General features: G+C 35.2%; 1 protein-coding gene and 2 long non-coding RNA genes across 6 annotated transcripts in view; 2 read left to right on the top strand and 1 right to left on the bottom strand.

Moving 5' to 3' along the window:
- The window catches only part of Kul (Kuzbanian-like), a 793,173-nt gene that overhangs the window by 703,288 nt on the left and 67,074 nt on the right, over positions 1-22,811 (top strand). The window lies entirely within an intron of this gene.
- On the bottom strand, positions 3,820-5,086 carry LOC142223782 (uncharacterized). Its single transcript, XR_012718896.1, has 2 exons — positions 3,981-5,086; positions 3,820-3,911 (listed from the first exon to the last, which is right to left on the bottom strand). It is a non-coding gene; the product is annotated as an uncharacterized LOC142223782 (long non-coding RNA).
- On the top strand, positions 8,957-9,860 carry LOC142223802 (uncharacterized). 2 transcript variants are annotated; one of them, XR_012718904.1, is made up of 2 exons: positions 8,957-9,137; positions 9,688-9,860. It is a non-coding gene; the product is annotated as an uncharacterized LOC142223802 (long non-coding RNA). The 2 variants fall into 2 exon arrangements; XR_012718903.1 differs by having other exon boundaries at positions 8,957-9,554.

The raw sequence follows: 22,811 nt of genomic DNA, 5'->3' as shown, positions 1-22,811 counted from the left end.
ATGTTAAACATAAAAGTGTGGATCAGGAAAATTTGAAGTAAATCGATTCATCTATGTAGCGGAACTCCCTCATGTATCTTGAAAAATTTATATAAATACGCTTAAATTTGATGTCAATGGAAAGGCTCCTCCACGTTAAAATATCGGACAATATGGTCCCCACTTCTTTATATCTGACTACACGCAGGGAAGGAATATGATCACCCCAAACATGTTTCAAGAGCAAACTGTTCTGGACGGTGGACATGGAAAATTTTTGTAGCAAGAATGTTGTTTTTTCGGCAAACATATACAAGGTTGTCAAAAGCAGATATATAGTTTTTGAGAAAATAACATGTTGGCGTCAAACCGTCCAAAAATAATATTTTGCTCTTGAAACATGTTTGGTTGATCATATTCCTTCTCTGAAAACAGAATTTTGAAGAATTTCGATAAAAAAAAGTATGGGTATATCCATCCTACAGGGAAATATCAAAAACTATATACACCTAGTTTTCCTTACCTGTAAATTTTGCGCAAATCAGATATCAAAAGATATCTGAAAAATTAAATTTTGTATGGAGGCCGTTACTTTCGACGAAATTGTAAAATTAGACAATCTAAATCGGGCGCTATATCTAAATCTGAACCGATTTAACCAAATTTGGCAAGCATAGTTAAAATATTAATTCTACTCCCTGTGCAAAATTTCACGTAAATCAGAGTACAGCTTGGGCTCTGTGGTCATATTAGTGCAAATCGGGCGAACGATATATGTGGGAGCTTTATCTAAATCTGAACCGATTTCAATAAAATTTAGCACACTTGACTACACCCCCAATTTTACTCCTTGTGCACAATTTTAACTAAATTGGGGTAAAACTCTGGCATCTGGGACTATATGAATCCATATCGGGCGAAAGATATATATGGGAGCTAAAAGTTTGGCTAATAAGTCACCGGTCTAACAAAGAAAAACACATTTTTTTTTTCAAGAGCGATACAACGATTATAACGGCCTTCCAATTTTTTGATACCATTTTGGTAGTACTCCTTCGGTTTTGTCTCAAAATGGGCCTCAGTTTCGGCGATCACCTCTTCATTGCAGTCAAATTTTTTCCCTGCGAGCATCCTTTTGAGGTCTCAGAACAAGAAAAAGTCGCTGGGGGCCAGATCTGGAGAATACGGTGGGTGAGGAAGCAATTCGAAGCCCAATTCATGAATTTTAGCCATCGTTCTCAATGACTTGTGGCACGGTGTGTTGTCTTGGTGGAACAACACTTTTTTCTTCATATGGGGCCGTTTTTCCGCGATTTCGACCTTCAAACGCTCCAATAACGCCATATAATATTCACTGTTGATGATTTTTCCCTTCTCAATATAATCGATAAAAATTATTCCATGCGCATCCCAAAACACAGAGGCCATTACTTTGCCAGCGGACTTTTGAGTCTTTCCACGCTTCGGAGACGGTTGACCGGTCGCTGTCCACTCAGCCGACTGTCGATTGGACTCAGGAGTGTAGTGATGGAGCCATGTTTCATCCATTGTCACATATCGACGGAAAAACTTGGGTGTATTACGAGTTAACAGCTGCAAACACAGCTCAGAATCATCAACACGTTGTAATTTTTGGTCAAATGTGAGCTCGCGCGGCACCCATTTTGCACAGAGCTTCCGCATATCTAAATATTGATGAATGATATGACCAACACGTTCCTTTGATATCTTTAAGGCCTCTGCTATATCGATCAACTTCATTTTACGGTCATTCAAAATCATTTTGTGGATTTTTTTATGTTTTCGTCGGTAACCACCTCTTTCACTCATTTCACCACGCTTGAATTTTGCAAACCAATCAATTATTGTTGATTTCCCTGGGGCAGAGTCCGGAAACTCATTATCAAGCCAATTTTTTGCTTCCACCGTATTTTTTCCCTTCAGAAAACAGTATTTTATCAAAACACGAAATTCATTTTTTCCATTTTTTTCACAATAACAAAAGTTGCTTCACAAAAGACGCTCTATCTCACAAACTTATTGACTTACAGACGTCAAATTTTGACACGAATCTTTTGGAGGTTGGTACTATATAAAAAAAATATGCATTTTATACTAACGACGCTATCTATGTGTCAGACTGGGGACTTATCAGCCAACCTGTTATATCTAAATCTAAACCGATTTCCATTAACTTTGGCACACTTGACTTTAGTACTTATTGTTCTCCTTGTGCAAAATTTCAAGGAAATTAGAGTAAAAGTCCGGCTTCTGGGCCCATATAAGTGCCCTAGAGGAAATGGATCAACCCCAGGACCGGTACAGGGTTAGTCCCTGGTGTGTATGGACAAGTCACAGTTCTGGTCCAGACATATGGAATGGTCCGGTCAGTTAAACATGGGCTTGCCATTGGCTGGGAAAATTTAAATTTTAGAACGCGACTTGGACTTATCCCAAAGGACACGTCCTGGAACAACTTAGTAGGACTACCCCACAGACAAGCGCTCATGAAACAGTCTGGGACAAACTTTTAGGACCCTGTTTCCATCCGTATCGCACGAGAAAGGAATATGTTGAACAATAAATAGATCTGATAGTTGTATTGTAGTAAAAGTGTGGATTCAAAAAGATTTTAATATCAAGTGAGTATATATATGGACCCATTACAGGACTGGCACTAGTGCTCCAGTTTACCAACATTTTTAATTTTCATATAATTTATTGGTTCTTAAATTATATGAAAATTAAAAATGTTGATAAAATGGAGCACTACACTGGTAGAAAAAGTTTCGTTATGTTAATGAAATGTGACATTAAAATTGAGCCAATGAAACAAATTCATTGATATAACAAAATTTTTCGTTATTATAACGAATTTTCTGTTAGTCAACGAAACGCTTCGTACTATTAACGAATATTTTCATTGTCTTAATGAAAATGTTTCGTTGTATGAATGAAAAATTTTCATTGGCTCAATTTTAATGAAATTTTCTTTGTATGTAGTGGCAGTCCTGTAATGGGTCCATTAGTGGCAATTTGCACTAATTTCGCATAGGGTGCATATCAGGCGAAAGATATATATGAAAGCTATATCTAAATCTGAACCGATCACAACCAAAATTAGCATGCTTATACAGAACCTTAATTCTGCAAAGTTTAATGTAAATCAGAGTACAACTTCGGCCTCTGTGGTCATATTATTCTAAATCAGGCGAAAGATATATATGGGAGCTTTATCTAAATCCAAAGCCAAAACAGAAACTTGTGCAAACTTTAAAGTCGATTGGACTAAACATGCGACCTAGACTTGGATCACAAATATACACACAAAGAAAATTTCATTAAAATTGAGCCAACGAAAATTTTTCATTGATATAACGAAACATTTTCATTAATACAATAAAAATATTCGTTAATAGTACGAAATGAAACGTTAATTAACAAAAAATCGTCATAATAACGAAAAATTTCGTCATATTAACGAATTTGTTTCAATGGCTCACTTTTAATGACACATTTCGTTAATATAACGAAACTTTTTCTATTAGTGTATGCAATTGATTGACACAATCTTTTATAAGAGCATAACCTTTCAACAAAAGGTCAAAATCTCTTACCCATTATGTGACACTTATCCTGGTCTGACCTCTACCTGAAATAAATCTAGAAATTTCTGAGTGATTCAAAGCTTCTCTAAATGGTTTCACACATAAAGCGACACACCATTCGGATTCGGCTACAGAGAGAATGCGGCTACTCATTATAAAAGAAGAACTTTATCATCCGTTTTTTTTAATAAATGTATGGTAGTTTTTATCATTTATTGTTGCTTGTCTTAAATTCCATTAGAATACTAGTAAGTTTTGATTATTTTCATCGGCACAAGTACCAAAAACGCAATACTGATTACAACAATCCCGATTGAGAGTACACTATATAATAAAATTAAACAAAAAATAAATAAATAATTTGTGCATACAAATACAAATATTTTAAATTACCCGCATGCCAATTCTAGAGCATGACTCCTGGGAGTTTGTTGATGCGATGGCAATAATGAGGAATGCAGCACATTTCAAAATTCCAATAAAATTAAATACGTTCACCATTTTTAGTTAATTTCAGTTAGTCGATGTAAGGATGTAATTTGCAAACGCATCTTCATGAAACGTTTCTTTTATATGAAATATAAGGAGATAGGGCTAACAATATTAGCTAATTGGCATATGGATCTGAGAAAGAATTTAAAATGCAATTCGTCATGCATGCTTTTTTCATCATATGGGACATTCCATATCATAGTGAAATAGTTGTGCAATACTCTACGCTGTCCTTAAGGTCCCAGCAAAAAAATTTGGAAGTTCTTCTAAAGGCACAACTTTAAAAGTACTTCCAAAACTGTTGTCCCAAAACTTGAAAAAAAATTTTACTCGAACTACACCATCTGTTGTCAATCTTGCATTGGTAATTTGCGCTCACAACGTCTTCTTCTTGAAGTGAACTTTATGCCTTTACAAAATTTCTGCATAGTAGACCGATGATACAAGATCGGTGCTATATGGTGGATCCATCAAGTCAAGCACTCCCGATCCCAGCCAATCACTCCCGAATATATCTATGAGTCGTTCGTTTATTCACATTCACTCCACATTTTAATGTTATGTCTCACCTAATACCGTAAACTCTGTGGAGGTTGTTTAGAACTCGCATCATAGAGTTCCCTTATTTCGGGTTTGGCTTTCCCCTCACATGTTTTTGCAATATCTTAATTTGGGTCTGACACATGGTGCCAATCTTATATCCCAAAAGGCTTTATTGATTGTTGAAGAAGGCATGAAGAAGGATTCCAATTTTAATGTACAATCTGTCTGTCATGGTGTGAAGTACATACGCATAGGTTAATGGCTATCGATTTGTGTGTGGGGCGTGATGATGTTGGTGGCGGTGGTGGTGGTGGTGCTGGAGGAGAGGTCTTTTCGGTGAAGTTAAGCGTGTGATTACTTTATTACAGTACACGAACGTGTGGTTATTTTGCATTTTATTATTGCCACTTTACATGGCTTACCAGGCACCTACACATATTTCAGCTGATTTTAGTGTTGTTGAGTTAAAGTTCGTTTTTGCACAATGGGATGAAAATAACATACATAGAAATACCTAGACAAATTAAGAAAAATAAAACCTTTCATTTACATTTTCGTGCAAAAATTTAACTAAATTACCATTAACGAAATTAAATTCTGTCATAAAAAAATGAGCTACAAGAAATATAACATTGCCACCAGATTATTGCCATATTAACTGAGTAGAAGTTCATTAATAATATGTTAGGAAATTTTAAGAACACTTCAATGCTTTATTTAGCTTTGATTTTTTTTTTTTTAATATTTTTAATGTTATACCCACGTTTAGTTCATTACTTTTTAATCACATACAAATTCTATGTTAAGCCCAATGACAAGAGACCTCCTTTTTATAGCCGAGTCCAAACGGTGTTCCACATTGCAGTGAAAGCACTTAGAGATGCTTTGAAACACTCAGAAATGCCGCCAGCATTACTGAGATGCGAAACTGGGTTTAAAGCCACGACCCTGTATATGCAAGGCGGCCATGCTAACCATTACACGACGGTGGCTCCCTTAACATCTGTTACACGAATACATACACTGAAAAAACAGTGAAAAATTTTAACTAAACAGTATTACAAACGTTGGCATCACGCCGATGTCGTAAAAATAAGTACATATTTCAAGAAAATTTATTAGACATAACTAAGTTTTTTCACTTGTTAAAGAAAATTTTGTAGTTTGAAGGAAAAACTTGGAGTTCAAAATTGCAAGAATGTCTTTAGTGACATACGAAGTTCGTGATGGACGCATTTTTGGTAAAATTTACAAATTTAAAGAAATTCTGAACTATTTTGTGGAAGACACGAATTTAGTTCATCTTTATGCTTCATTCTTCAATTTAACTAACGTACACAAAAAATTATTAGAGTAAAGAAAACTTTCTACAAATATAATAATTCCATGAACTAAAATATAGTTAAATTGGCTTTAGTGAAATAGTGAGTTCACTTTTTTTGAGTGTAGCCTTGCTCAAATGGAGTTTCCTGAAACTGAAGGTTAACCTTCATTTGAAGTTTTTGTCACTCATCCATGAACTATACTAAAGTTAAATTGGCTTTAGTGAAATAGAGAGTTCACTTTTTTTTTGAGTGTAGCATTTTTTCTTAATTATACCTGCGCCACACTGTGGAACAGGGTATTATAAGTTAGTGCATATGTTTGCAACACCCAGAAGGAGTCGAAATAGACACATGGTGTCTTCGGCAAAATTGCTCAGGGTGGGCTCCTGAGTCGATATAGCCATGTCCGTCTGTCCGTGAACACATTTTTGTAATCAAAGTCTAGGTCGCACTTTTATTCCCATCGACTTCAAATTTGGCACAAGTATGTGTTTTGGCTCATAATAGAACCCTATTGATTTTGGAAGAAATCGGTTAAGATTCAGATATAGCTCCCATATATATATTTCGCCCGATATGGACTTATATGGCCCCAGAAGCCAGAGTTTTACCCTAATTTGCTTAAAATTTTGCACAAGAAGAACAATTAGTACTATAGTCAAGTGTGCCAAATTTTATTGAAATCAGTTCAGATTTAGATATAGCTCCCATATATATCATTCGCCCGATATGGACTAATACGGTCCCAGACGCCAGAGTTTTACCCCAATTTGAGGAGCCACCGTGGTGCAATGGTTAGCATGCCTGCCTTGCATACACAAGGTCGTGCTTCGACCGAACACCAAAAGTTTTTCAGCGATGGATTATCCTACCTCAGTAATGCTGGTGACATTTCTGAGGGTTACAAAGCTTCTCTAAGTTGTTTCATTGCAATGTGGAACGCCGTTCGGACTCAGCTATAAAAAGGAGGTCCCTTGTCATTGAGCTTAACATAGAATCGGGCAGCACTCAGTGATAAGAGAGAAGTTCACCAATGTGGTATCAAAATGGACTGAATAGTCTAACTGAGCCTGATACATAGGGCTGCCACCTAACCTAACCTACCGCAATTTGGTTGAAATTTTGCACTAGGAGTACAATTAGTACTGTAGTCAAGTGTGCCAAATTTTATTGAAATCGGTTCAGATTTAGATATAGCTCCCATATATAGCTTTCGCCCGATTTACACTCATATGGCCACAGAGGCCAATTTTTTGCTCCGATTTAGTTGAGATTTTGCACAGGGAGTAGAATTAGCATTGTAGCTATGCGTGCCAAATTTGGTTGAAATCGGTTCAGATTTAGATATATCTCCCATACATAGCTTTCGCCCGATTTACACTCATATGACCACAGAGTCCAATTTTTAATTCCGATTTAGTTGAAATTTTGCACAGGGAGTAGAATTAGCATTGTAGATATGCGTGCCAAAATTGGATGAAATCGGTTCAGATTTAGATATAGCCCCCATATATATGTTTTTCTGATTTCGACAAAAATGGTGAAAATACCAACATTTTCCTTGTAAAATCGCCACTGCTTAGTCGAGTGATAAGTTATAAATAAACTTCTGCGAAGTTTCCTTAAAATTGCTTCAGTTTGAAATGTTTCCCATATTTTTATACCCTGCGCCACACTGTGGAACAGGGTCCGTCCGTCCGTCCGTCTGTCTGTGAACACATTTTTGTGATCAAAGTCTAGGTCGCAATTTAAGTCCAATCGCCTTCAAATTTGGCACGTGTTCCTAATTTGGGTCAGAATAGAACCCTATTGATTTTGGAAGAAATCGGTTCAGATTTAGATATAGCTCCCATATATATCTTTCGCCCGATGTGCACTAATATGGACCCAGCAGCCAGAGTTTTATACCGATTTGCTTGAAATTTTGTACAAACATAACACTTAGTCGTATAGTCAAGTGTGCAAAATTTGATTGAAATCGGTTCAGTTTAGATATGGCTCCCATATATATCTCTCGCCCGATATGGACTAATATGGTCCTAAATGCCAGAGCTTTGGCCCAATTTGGTTGAAATTTTGCACAGGGAGTATATTGAGCATTGTAGCTATGCGTGACAAATTTGGTTGAAATCGATTCAGAACCCTATTGATTTTGGAAGAAATCGGTTAAGATTCAGATATAGCTCCCATATATATCTTTCGCCCGATATGCACTTATATGGACCCAGAAGCCAGAGTTTTATCCCGATTAGCTTGAAATTTTACACAAGGATTACAATTGGTAGTATAGTCATGTGTACCAAATTTGATTGAAATCGGTTCAGATTTAGATATAGCTTCCATATATATTTTTCGACCGATATGGACTTATATGGCCCCAGAAGCCAGAGTTTTGGCCCAATTTGGTTGAAATTTTGCACTAGGAGTACTACTAGTAATATAGTCATGTGTGGCAAATTTGATTGAAATCGGTTCAGATTTAGATATAGCTCCCATATATATGTTTTTCAGATTTCGACAAAAATGGTCAAAATACCAAAATTTTCCTTGCAAAATCACCACTCCTTAATCGAAAAATTGTAAAAATGATTATAATTTTCCTATACTTCTAATACATATATATCGAGCGATAAATCATAAATAAACTTTGCGAAGTTTCCTTAAAATTGCTTCAGATTTATTGTTTCCCATATTTTTTTTTTTTACCAAAATTGAGTTCCACCCTAGTGCATTAGCCGATTTAAATGTTGAGTCTATAAATTTTGTAGAAGTCTATCAAATTCTGTCCAGATCGAGTGATATTTAAATGTATGTATTTGGGACAAACCTTTATATATAGCACCCAAAGTCGGCCCCGCCTGACTTTCCTTGCTTGTTTTATATATAATTCCCCCATAGCTTCATTCACTTTCGTTTATCCTCAATTTACATTGTTCTACATTTGCCAGTTGGTACATACCATTTTATCTCTCTTACTTAGTTGGAGCGTATAAGTGAGACATCCGTTAGTTGAAAGAGGACTCCAGGAGAGCGTCATTTGCCGACATTGAGTAGTGCTATTTGTCAATTTTTTCAAATATGTTTTAAGTGTCAATATGTGTCTAGCTAGAAGCGAGAAAAAAGATTTCAAATATTACACCGTTTCCCGGGATCGAAAGAAAATTTCGAGAAGGAACATCATGTATTGGTGGTAATTGTTATGAATGACATTCGTAACATGAGTAATGGAACACTGCTGATGGCTCATTATATTAAATTGCTATAAGAAAAATTGTTTCATTTTTATTTTGTTAATAATTCGGTACAATTTTATGCTTCTAGCTAGAATTTTTGTGGAAATAGTTCATGTATATTTATTACATATCAAAAATTCCCATTAAATTTTATTACCCTGGAAAAAAATTGAAATGATGCTACATGTGTTTCCAAGTGTTCCCTGAATATTGTCACTGTCGATGTGATCATTGTACATTTTTTCTTTACACGCATACACTTACATACACTTTGATACTCTCATACGCACCTAGACCACTTAAATTCCCATGAGCTTTCGTTTCCTAGTATTTTCACACATACATGGATACACCCATGGTGGATGGTAACCAGAGTACGTGTGTATTTGTTTTGATTGACAGTTAATTTACAAAAATTTACATAATAGAGTCAAATATATTTTCATTTTTTTCTTCTCCTTTCCATCCTCCTTCATCGCCCATCAATGGGACTCGATGAACCCCTAGAGGATGTCACTGAATGACACATTTTTTTCTGTAACTCTGCAGCATCGAACACATTTGGCCTGGGTGTTATATGACAACACAAAAAGAAGAAATCAATAAAATTTTATTATTGAAATTTGAATGTGTAATTTCATCGAAAGAAACGGAAATGAAAATAAAAGATTGACAAGAGAGTTTTCTGTGTTCATTTTTATTTTGCTACTGTCAACGGTTTTACTGTAGCTAGCAATTCAAAGCTACATCAGGTGTTTGAAATTTCTATGTCATTAAAATTAAATCGAAGAAAAAAAAATAATTTTTATATACTTTTTTCTCCGAAAATTAATTTTGCTTGTCAATAGAGATGTAATGGAGACTTTTATTAACAACATGAAATAAAAAAAATAAAAATATTTACTTAAATACGAATTAAATAGAAAACACATTTCTCTTATACAAACTTTTACACTACAAGTAAAAAACTGAAAACAGATAAAAATCGGTGGACCGGTTTATCTTTTTAAACCAATTTTCGGATTCCATGAAAATCCCATGGACCGGTAGAACCGGTGTTTTCATGACATCAACAACCGGCTTTTGGGTTATATATTTCCATTGTACAATTGATAATTTAATGACAAATTAAGAAAAATTGCATCTGAGAAGGAAAATAAGCTGCAAAAAAAAATTGTGTCCAACTTTTAATAAATTATCGAATTATTTTTTCGTTGATTTTTTGTGACAATAAAATTAGAATTTCCCTTCAAAATTACGTGCTTTTATGAAAACCGGTTGGAGAGGTTATGTCGGATATTTATTTCAAAAAACACCGTCCACCGGTTTTGGAATAAAGTCCGGGGTTTCAAAACTGAGGAAAAATTTTGATGAGATTCGAGTCTTGAATCCATCTTAAGTGCAATTCTTGGACTCCTTGGCTCGCAATAAATATCAAAAACATTAATGTAGTGACAATATATTTGCAGTGTGCTCTCATCCATTGAATTGAGCGGGGGCAGATATACCGTAATATCCGACCGTCTCTTGAAACCGTGGGTCACCCTGGTAGGAGCACTTTTTGGCATAGTTACAAAATGAATCGATCCCCCCGAAGGCAATCAAGTCGGTTGAAATGGGTTACAAACAGCTGTCCTATCCACCGTTTTCTTCTGATTTAGATCATTTTTATACCCACCACCATAGAATGGTGACGGGGGTATAATAAGTTTGTCATTCCGTTTGTAACACATCGAAATGTCGATTTCCGACTATATATATTCTTGATCAGGGAGAAATTCTAAGACGATATAAGCATGTACGTCTGTCTGTCTGTTGTAATCACGCTACAGCCTTCAATAATGGCGCTATCGTCCTGAAATTTGGCACAGATTCGTTTTTTGTTTGCAGGCAGGTTCGAAGATGGGCTCTATCGGTCCAAGTTTTGATATAGTCCCCATATAAACCGATCTCCCGATTTGGGGTCTTGGGCTTATAAAAACTGTAGTTTTTATCCAATTTGTCTGAAATTTGAAATTTAGAGGTATTTTAGGACCATCAAACAGTGTACTGAAAATGGTGCCTATCGGTCCATGTTTTGGTATAGCCCCCATATGGACCGATTTCCCGATTTTGCTTCTTGGACATCTAGAAAGTGTATTTTCTATCCGATTTGCCTGAAATTGGAAATCTAGAAGTATTCTAGGACCATAAAGAGGTCTGCCGAAAATGGGGTGTATCGGTCGATGTTTTGATATAGCCCCCATATAGACCGATCTACCGATTTTACTTCTTAGGCTTCTAGAATCCGTAGTTTTAATCCAATTTACCTGAAATTTTAAATATAGAGGTACTCTAGGACCTTAAGGAGGTGTGCCAAAAATAGTGTCTATCGGTCCATGTTTTTGTATAGCCCCCATATGGACCGATTTCCCGAGTTTGCTTCTTGGGCGTCTAGAAAGTGTATTTTCTATCAAATTTGCCTGAAATTGAAAATCTAGAGGTATTCTAGGACCATAAAGAGGTGTGCCGAAAATGGGTCCAACCCGTCCATGTTTTGATGTAGCCCCCATATAGACCGATCTCCCGATTTTATTTCTTGGGCTTCTAGAATCCGTAGTTTTAATCCAATTTACCTGAAATCGGACATCTAGGGGTATTCTAGGACCTTAAGGAGGTGTGCGGAAAATGGTGAGTACGGGTCCATGTTTTGATATAGCCCCCATATAAACCGATCTCCCGATTTTATTTCTTGGGCTTCTACAATCCGTAATTTTTACCCAATTTGCCTGAAATATGAAATCTAGAGGTATTCTAGGACCATAAAGACGTGTGTCGAAAAAGGTGAGTACCGGTCCATCTTTTGATATAGCCGCCATATAGACCGATCTGACGATTTTACTTCTTGGGCTTCTAGAATCCGTAGTTTTTATCCAATTTGCCTGAAATTTTAAATCTAGAGGCATTCTAGGACCATAAAGACGTGTGTCTTTTTCGTGATATTTTGCCGGTAGAATTACTTCTTCTCCCACTGAATTTATTTTGAGATCTTAGATCAATGATAACGATACTCAATTGCTCAATGGATAGAACGCCTCCCAGTTGCGGCCGAACAGTAAAAAGAATTCCATCCATGATTTTTGTGCATGCGAAGTGGGAAACCACTTAGTCAATCCTTCAAGTAGTCAGAAATTTCAACAGCATTACTTTTTGGAGACAAATCTGTTCTGGGAATTGGTTTGATGTTCGTCTGAAACTGGGATTGGATCCAGGTGGCACTCATTAAGAAGTTCACTACATGTGGTATAACATTAAACGTCCACTATACATAACCTATAGTTCAATACGCATTTATTCTTATAGAGGCTTAAGCCGATCCATCACTTTTCATATTGCTGTTGTATTAAACGTACCTAGTTTTTATACCCTTCACCACTACTGTGGTACAGGGTATAATAAGTTTGTGCATTTGTATGTAACGTCTTGGAATTAAATTCTGAGTCGATTTAGCGATGTCCGTCTGTCTGTCTGTCTGTCCGTCCGTCTGTCTGTCTGTTGGTGGATTTTTGTGTGCAAAGTAAAGCTCGCAGTTTTAGTCCGATTGTCCTACAATTTGGTATAGGGTCCTGTTTCGACTCAAAGACGATCCCTATTGATTTTGGAAAAAATCGGTTCAGATTAAGATATAGCTGCCATACATATTTTTCACCGATCTGGTCATAATTGGCGTGTATATCAACCGATCTTCCTCAAATTCCGTACATCCGAATATTTTATGAGTCTCGAAAAACTTGCAAAATATCAGCCAAATCGGTTCAGATTTAGATATAGCTCCCATATATAGCTTTCGCCCGATTTACACTCATTTGCCCACAGAGGCCAATTTTTTGCTCCGATTTAGTTGAAATTTTGCATAGTGAGTAGAATTAGCATTGTAACTATGCGTGCCAAATTTGGTTGACATGGGTTCAGATTTAGATATAGCTCCCATATATATGGTTTTCTGGTTTCGACAAAAATGGTCAAAATACCAACATTTTCCTTGTAAAATCGCCACTGCTTAGTCGAAAAGTTGTAAAAATGACTCTAATTTTCCTAAACTTCTAATACATATATATCGAGCGATATTGCTTCAGATTTAAATGTTTCCATATTTTTTACTAAAATTGTGTTCCACCCTAGTGCATTAGCCAACTTAAATTTTGAGTCTATAGATTTTGTAAAAGTTTGGAACAAATCTTTATATATAGTACCCAACGCATTTGACGGATGTGATATGGTATCGAAAATTTAGATCTACAAAGTGGTGCAGGGTATAATATAGTCGGCCCCGCCCGACTTTAGACTTTCCTTACTTGTTTTATTCAAGAGTGAATACTTATGATCTCATCCTATACTCTCACAAGAGTGCTTAAAATTTCCAAATTGAACATTTTATATGATTTCTGCGATCCTATTTATTAGGGAACAACCCATCTATTCGTATCTATCCAACAAAACCACCAAAAACATTTAATTTCCTGTCTTCCTGCAGAGCCATCGAAAAATCCTTGTTATGTCAAGATACCCTCTAAAAAGCAAAAGTGTTGTGTGGTAAACAATAATTTCAGTCGACATATTACAGGCATACCAACTACTAACCTCTATAATCGATTTAAGTGTTTAGGGGTGAACACTTCTCTACCAAAAAGGGGAGCCATTTACGACAATTTCGCCTTCCCAAGAGACCAGTAAAACCCCAAATACCCCAAGCCATGAGTTTCTATGGCTAACGAATTAAATTGTCAGCCGCTTATTGGAGCATTGATGAGACCATTGATTACAAGAACATTTGCCACATACTACACAAAAATTCACACATGCTCATTCACACACACACATACACCAAGAGGCGGAAATATTTTAAAATTCCTAGACAGAAAGTTACATGCTTACATATTGGTTGCGAAACGAGGTCAAATGTTGTAACACATACGCATACACTGTCACACTAAAATATTAAGAGAGGGTACATTAATATTGGTAGTAGGATAGTAAGGTTGGGGTGATTGGGTTGGGGTGAGCATGGACTAAAAAACCAGTCAAGCAAGGGAAAAATTATAAATATTTTAAACATTAAATACCCAGCAAAAAAAAAATTGAAAGTAGTTCCACAAACATTTCTTTTAATGCGCATCCCTGGATCCCCTATCGATTTTTGTCCACTTCCGATGCAGTCCTTTTGGACAAGTCTTAGAAAGTACAGAATTAGACCGTTTTAAGTGAAAATTTAAGTTTTTGGTCCATTAAATTTGGCAAAAAAGAGTAAAAAATCAATAAATAAGTATAAACAAATTATTAAAAAAAAAAATCATCCCTGCCGGGATTTGAACCTAAGCCGAATTTTTCAATTCCAAGGAAGTTCTTTGGAAAAAGTTTTGCAAATTTATTTTATTTATTTATTTATTCAGCTATGGTAAGCCAGATTGAAGATAAATTCAATAATACAATAAGTTTATAAATAAAATTAAAAAATTACGACAATTTTTTGTTGATTTTTAATAGTAAAAATATATTTATACAAAAATATATGCCGAAAAAAAAACGAAGTGTAACATAATTTTTTTTTTTTTTTTTTTTTTTGAGAAATATATGACAAAAAAATTGTCGCTGGCTAGATTGGAACCACCGTTCTCTATTTTTTCATTCGTAATAATAACGAGTATATACAGTAGTAAGTTCGGCCGGACCGAATCTTAAATACCCACCACCATGAACCAAATAAAATAGTTTCCTTTGAAAATTTCAGGGTTTGTTGACATATATTTTCCCAAGTAGATCAGTTCAACCAGTACGCTTCCCACAGATATATGTAAAGATTTTACCTATGAAGACCAGATCAGATTCTGAATTCATAAGAACCACTTTTTTTTTTGAGTTTTAGAGGAATCATAAACATCTCTTGTAAGTGTGCAAGAAAATGATATAAAATGAAATAACGCCTTGATTTGAAATCTAAAATCTGTGGATTTTCATCCCAATTATTTAAATGACTACGAGAAGTAAAATCTGGAAAGTTTGCATTCAGTTTCAAGCAATTTTCATGATCAGTGCGCCTTCTATACCCTCAATAAGTGAAATCGGTCTATATGGAGGCCTTACCAAAGGTACCGATAAAACTAAATCATATACACTTTGTTATGGGTCTAAAATGCCAGTATATTTTAATTTGTGGCAAATTGGATAAAAACTACAATTTCTAGAAATCCTAGGAGTTAAATCGGGAGTTCGGTGTAATGGGGGCTATACCAAAACATGGAAGGATACACACAGTATTCAGGACATCTAATTGTAGTTCTCGAAGCTAGGCTCCAAATCGGAGGGCCGGTTTATAAGGGGGCTATATCAAAAACTGTACCGATACACAATATATTCGGCACACTCTTTATGGTCCTAGAATACCTCTAATTTCCAATTTCAGGCAAATTGGATTAAAACTACGGATTCTAGAAGCCCAAGAAGTAAAATCGGGAAATCGGTCTATATGGGGGCTATATCAAAACATGGTCCGATAACCAACATTTTCGGCACATCTCTTTTTTTTCCTAGAATACCTCCAGATTTCCAATTTCAGGTAAATTGGGTAAAAACTACGGATTCTACAGGCCCAAGAAGTAAAATCGGGAGATCCGTCTATATGGGAGCTATATCAAAACATGGACCGATACTCACCATTTTCGGCACACCTCTTTACGGTCCTAGAATACCTCTAGATTTCCGATTTGAGGCAAATTGGGTAAAAATTACGGATTCTAGAAGACCAAGAAATAAAATCGGGAGACCGGTCTATATGGTGGCTATATCAAAACATGAACCGGTACTCACCATTTTCGGCACACGTCTTTAGGGTCTTAGAGTACCTCTAGATTTCAAATTCCAGGTAAGCTGGATTAAAACTACGGATTCTAGAAGCCCAAGAATTAAAATAGGGAGATCGGTATATATGGGGGCTATATCAAAATATGGGCCGATACACACCATTTTCGGCACACCTATTTATGGTCCAAGAATACCTCTAGATTTCCAATTTCAGCCAAATTAGATAAAAACTTCGGATTCTAGAAGTCCAAGAAGTACATCTCGGCACATCTCTTTATTTTCCTAGAATACGTCCAGATTTCCAATTTCAGGAAAATTGGGTAAAAACTACGGATTCTAGTAGTCCAAGAAATAAAATCGGGAGATCGGTCTATATAGGAGATATACCAAAACATGGATACCCCCCGACGCACCAATTTGTGGTCTTAGAATACCTCTAGATTTTCAATTTCACGCAAATCGGATAGAAAATACACTTTCTAGACGCCCAAGAAGCAAAATCGGGAAATCGGTCCATATGGGAGATATACCAAAACATGGACCGATAGGCACCATTTTCGGTACACTTTTTGATGGTTCTAAAATACCTCTAGATTTCCAATTTCAGGTAAATTGGATAAAAAGTACGGTTATTATAAGCCCAAGACCCCAAATCGGGAGATCGGTTTATATGGGCACTATATCAAAACTTGGAGCGATATAGCCCATCTTCGAACTTGACCTGCCTGCAAACAAAAGACGAATCTGTGGCAAATTTCAGGACGATAGCGCCATTATTGAAGGCTGTAGCGTGATTACAACACACAGTCAGACAGACAGACATGCTTATATCGTCTTGGAATTTCTCCCTGATCAAGAATATATATACTTTATATAGTCGGAAATCGATATTTCGATGTGTTACAAACGGAATGACAAGCTTATTATACCCCCGTCACCATTCTATGGTGGTGGGTATAAAAAACATCTCAGGAAGTAGTTAGAATATCATGCCGTGGTGTCATATTAGGTTCATATCACAAAAATTTGAATAGACGTTTTAATGCATGGTATAAGTGTGCTAAGGCGTTCTGCCAAAAGACCCAAGTTCAAATCCCGTTGGAAGCGAAGAAATTTTTCAATCTGTAAAAATTAAATAATAAGAAAATAAAAGTTAACAAAAGTACTGATAAAAATAAAAAGTGGAGAAAAACATTTTGCATTTTAGTTTTTTAAATTCTTTCATCGCAATGAACTTCAAGGCACAACTTCTAAAGCAATGCAAATGATCCACAAATGGAGTACTTCCATCCTCAGACGAGCCCATGGAAAATTGATTGGAGATGATCCAAATTTGCACTACTTCCGGTTCAAAAAATGGGGATCCAAACTACACGCAGAGGAGGAATATGATCACCTCAAACATGTTTCAAGAGCAAAATGTTATTTTTGTATGGTGACCATGTAACATGTTTGTCACTAAAATGTTATTTTCTCGTCAAATATAACCTGCTTGCCGAAATCAGATACATGATTTCCGAGGAAATAACATGATTGCGAAAACCATGTTACATGGTCACCAACCAAAAATAACATTTTGCTCTTAAAACATATTTGAGGTGATCATATTCCTTCTCTGGGTGTACTTTCTTGGAAGCTCTTTTTTTGCCTGGTAGCTTTGTACACTGCACACGACAAGATCGAACATTAGATACAACTATAATAGATATACTTATATCTAAGACATTAGATTTAGACTAATATTGAGGTGTGATATGATCTTATTTCATATTAATTATATATGTAGATATTACTAATGTCCAATCACGTCAAATTATATCTCTCAATACTAGGGCAAGTCAATTTTGCATATACAAAATGTCGTCAATATATGTATTTTTTCTCGAAAAGTCAATTTAAATTTTTTTTATCCCTATTCTGCACTTTTGTTGTTCTCCTGAATGCATTTTGAAAACAAAAAAGTGCAGAAGCGGTAGAAAGTCTTCCATTATTCTTTTTCTATGTTGAACATTAGTGGTTGCGGTTGCAATTTCTAACTTTTTGGATAAATGCAACACCACACAATGTGAAGAGAAATTCGGAGGGTGAAATTTTGCAAAGAATGAAAATGAATGTATGCAAGGAATAGAACAAAAAAACAAAACTCCAACAACAAAGAATGCTAACAAAACCAAGTTGAGTGAATATGAAGTGAAGTGAGAGAGTGAATGAGAGGAAACAAACAAAGACAAAAGAGGAGAGAAAAAATTTAGTCGATGTGAAAGGGTAATTTTTCTTTTGGCCAAATAAATCCAATTAAAATGTCATTTATGTTGTTCGTTCGTTTTTTTTTTCGTTGAATTTATTCTTCTTGTTGTTCATTTTTTTTCTCTCTTCGTTCTTTCTTCATAAGTACGCTTACCCTAAAGTGGACAGACCGCAGTCAAACCACTCTTAACATAGTACTGAGGTCACAAAAGGGACTGCTTGTTGATGGTGGTCTGTAGCTCTTCACATTCACCGGAAATGAAAAACCTACTCTGCAATAAAAAGACAAACAAAAATGAAATCATGAATTGTGGCACTTCTAACTGGCTTTGAATGAAACTTTGAATGGACCAGTTCAGTAAATTGCAATATATGTTCGCTGTTAACAATTTTTTTTCCTGCAGGTTGTAGCCAACCACATTGGAATGAATGAACAATTTCATCATGTAAATCACAATTTAATTTAAAAACTAATTCATGGGAATGGGATTTCATGGAGGCAGCTACTGTAGTAAATTCTAAAGCAAACAATACTTAAAAAAAATGAATTTGTCCTGAAAATGAAATTAGGAGGTGGCGTTAGGTTACACGCAAAAAATTTATTTATTTTCTGGAAAACGAAATTCCAAACCAATGTGGAGTTTTTGAATTTAATATAGAAAGTTAGAAGAGTAAAAGAATTTATTCAATCGCTTATCGCAATAATCTGCAAATCCCAGTTCGGATCTAAAATAACTTTCAGTTCGAAGCTATAGAGTAATCCGGTGAACATTGTGAACATTAGCAGCTCGTGAGATAAAATTCGGATATTAATTTATATGGGCGACCATGTAAAGAGTCTTAAATAATAGCATATATTAAATACTCTGACTTGAAATGTCTATCATTTGGTTTCAGTCTATCATTTGGTGCCACAACGGGATTTTATTTTGAACCATTTTTTTCCAAAATCGGACCAAAATTTCCTCCAGCGGACCAAATTTCCAATTTGGAAGAAAATTCCTTAAAAAGTATTATATTATTGTACATAGTGCTTTTATTAAAAAAAAAAAGTTAAATAAACCAGAAAGGAATGATATGATTTAGCGGCTGACATAGGAATCGACGTCGACTTTTCAACTTTTTTTACAATTTGAAAAATAGACTTTTTGAAAAGGTCGAATTTTAAAGTTGACATCAAAAGTCGAAATACAATATTACAAAAATTTGACTTAAACTTTCAACTTAGAGGTAGTTAAAGCCAACAACAGTCACGCATTTGGTTTATATTCGCGTTGCCCCATGAAGCACAATCTCCCGATTTTACTTCTTGAGAGAATACAATAGATTTTGGATTTTTAATCCAATTCGACCGAACACCAAAAAGTTTTCCAGCGGTGGATTATCCCACCTCAGTAATGCTGCTGACATTTCTGAGTGTTTCAAAGCTTCTCTAAGTGGCTATAAACAAGTATAAACAGTAGTAAGTTCGGCTGGACCGAATCTTAAATACCCACCACCATGAATCAAATATACTAGTTTCCTTTGAAAGTTTCAGGGGGGTTTGATGACAAATGACATTCCCACAGATAAATGTAAAAATTTTACCTATGAAGACTAGATCAGATTCTGAATTTATAAGAAACATTTTTTGTTTGAGTTTTAGAGGAATCATAAACATCTCTTGTAAGTATGCAAGAAAATGATGAAATAACGCCCTGATTTGAAATCTATAATCTGTGGATTTTCATTCCAATTATTTAAATGACTATGAGAAGTAAAATCTGGAAATTTTGCATTCAGTTTCAAGCAATTTTCATGATCAGTGCCTCAATCTATACCCTCAATAAGTGAAATCGGTCTATATGGAGGCCTTACCAAATGAACCGATAAAACTAAATCATATACACGTTGTTATGGGTCTAAAATGCCAGTATATTTTCAATTTGTGGCAAATCGGATAAAAACTAAAAATTTATGTAGAATGAACTTTTCCATTGTCTTCCGTATCGATCTGGATGGAGTTATCACCCGATCTGGCTGGGGTGATAATTCAATTTGGACCTTATATGTTAACTTCCAATGGGGGAAATATATAGTAATTAGCCCCCTTATAAATCGGATCGCCATATATTTCTCAATTTCAAAAATCTTACAATAATTCTACCAGCCGTCTAAACTATATTTTTCTAGCTAGTATTCATGTGATCATTCCTATTACGTTATTTGTCTTCCATGGCATTTAGTTACAACTTCAAATTTAAAGCAATTAAAAGGCAAGCTTTTAGTTAGCATTTTTAAAGATTTCGTATACTATACACTTTGTTGCGCTAATAATGTGAAAGCGTTTTTGCTAAAATTGAAAGAACTTAAAAATATTTAATCGCCACTAAAATACACTTAAGCACTGCTCCTTCTTTAAATGAAACGCACTTAAAAGGACTCCCATAACCTTTGTCATTCATAAAGGGTTTACATTGTTGTCGCTTTAGCATGCTTAAGCCCTTTGGCATATGCCATAATACACAAAACTGTCGACTAGTCCATGTCCTGCAGTAGGATTTTCCATTGTGTTCACTCAAGCTCGTACGCTTCTCTTTGTGTTTGGAGGAATGATAGAAGAAAAAACGAAAATTCGGAAAGTCCCACAAGAAAAAACAAGAAACGAAATATTTTGTGAACGATTCCACTTGAAATTGAAATAATGTAAAAAAAAATAAATTAATGTTGGGTATGTTAGGTTAGGTTGGGTTAGATGGCAGTCCGATGTATCAGGCTCACTTAGACTACTCAGTCCATTGTGATACCACATTGGTGAACTTCTCTCTTATCACTGAGTGCTGCCCGATTCCATGTTAAGCTCAATGACAAGGGACCTCCTTTTTGTAGCCGAGTCCGACCGGCGTTCCACATTACAGTGAAACCACTTAGAGAAGCTTTGAAACCCTCAGAAATGTCACCATCAGTACTGAGGTGGTATAATCCAGCGCTGAAAAACTTTTTGGTGTTCGGTCGAAGCAGGAATCGAACCCACGACCTTGTGTATGCAAGGCGGGCATGCTAACCATTGTACCACGGCGGGTATGGATCCTTTCCCACTTTCTGTTATCATTATCCATTTTTCAAGTGACCCCGTGGAAGCCAACTCCAATAACCGCACGTTTGTGTGTTGAAAGCTAGCATTTCAAAATTGGACTTTGTTTGAACTAAATTTCATACGAGATCGTCCGAATAGTACGTAGTCTTCAAAAAACCTAAAGGTCGAAAAGTTTCAATTTAATTGTCAAAGTACGAGGGCGGTTCGGAAACGTCTTAGCCTATCAATGAAAGAGATAGTTAGTTTTTCAAAAATATTTTTATTTTTCAATATAATCTCCTGAAACTTCAACTCCTCAAGGTCTTCAAAATAGTGGTTCACAACTGTAATTGCATCTTCATTTGAGGTAAAACGCTTGTCAGCAAGATTTTTGTTTTAGATTTGGGAACAAGTAAAAGTCACTGGGAGCTTGTAATGTACAAGAAAGGCCAAAAGGACTTTCGATGCCACTTTTATATCGAAATATGTTTAACAAGCATCGCTGCATAGAAATGGAAAAAGGACGGCGGGAGCCTTTGATAAACTAGCTGTATAGTCGGGTGGGGGGATTCGTGTCCTTTTCCATTAATATCCTTTTCCATCACATAGATTATTATAGACTCCCTGATCAAAATCAAATAATGAATCTATTTGAAATTACTTGAATATCATCACAAAAATACAAAAATCTAAAACTAACCTGAAACTAAAACCGAAATAAAAAAATGAAATTTAATATTTACCAATTTATCCGGAATGAATTCAAAAAGTATCAAAAAATATCGCTTATAGAATCTCTTAGATGTTTACAGGGTGATACGTCATACACGTTCAGATTTTTTTGGCTTTTGCCTTTACCAAAATTTCACCATGATATGCTTATTTCTAATTGTCGGATATATTTTAGTATGCTATGCAAATGAATTTTAATTTTACGAATTATGATTTTAAGTAAATTTTGATTAAAAATTAATACTCTTATAAAAAAATGAAAATATCCTAGCAATTCATTTTAATTCAAAAGTTTTATGAATTTGATAAATTAAGATTACATTGATAAATTAAGTATTACGATTAAAACATATTTTTGTGAAAAGAAAAATTTACAAAATTTGGAAAATATGATTTTTAAACTTAAAAAAAGATAAATACCAAAATGTTGGTTAAATCCATTTCTTAAATAGGTGCAAATATCAAAATTATTAGAATGTATGAATTATCATGTTTTACATAGTCGTTTAGAACAAACACAATTACGTGGAAATTACTGGGGGAACTAAAAATCGCTAAATTTAACAAGCTCTATTATCTGCGGTTTTTTAGAGCTTCTGGCAGAATTCTGGTGTAGTAAATTGGTGTTTAGCAATGATTACATCCAGAAAATTCAAGGCAGTTTCGGAATGAAAAAAAAATATGAGTTGATGATATTATTCATATTTGGAAAAAACGTCAAAATAGGGTTGATTGAATGCAGCAACTTGATTTTACATCA

The sequence above is a fragment of the Haematobia irritans genome, chromosome 1 (genome assembly GCF_050003625.1).
Source record: "Haematobia irritans isolate KBUSLIRL chromosome 1, ASM5000362v1, whole genome shotgun sequence".
Classification (NCBI taxonomy): Eukaryota; Metazoa; Arthropoda; class Insecta; order Diptera; family Muscidae; genus Haematobia; species Haematobia irritans.
This window is presented reverse-complemented; position numbering and strand designations above follow the sequence as displayed.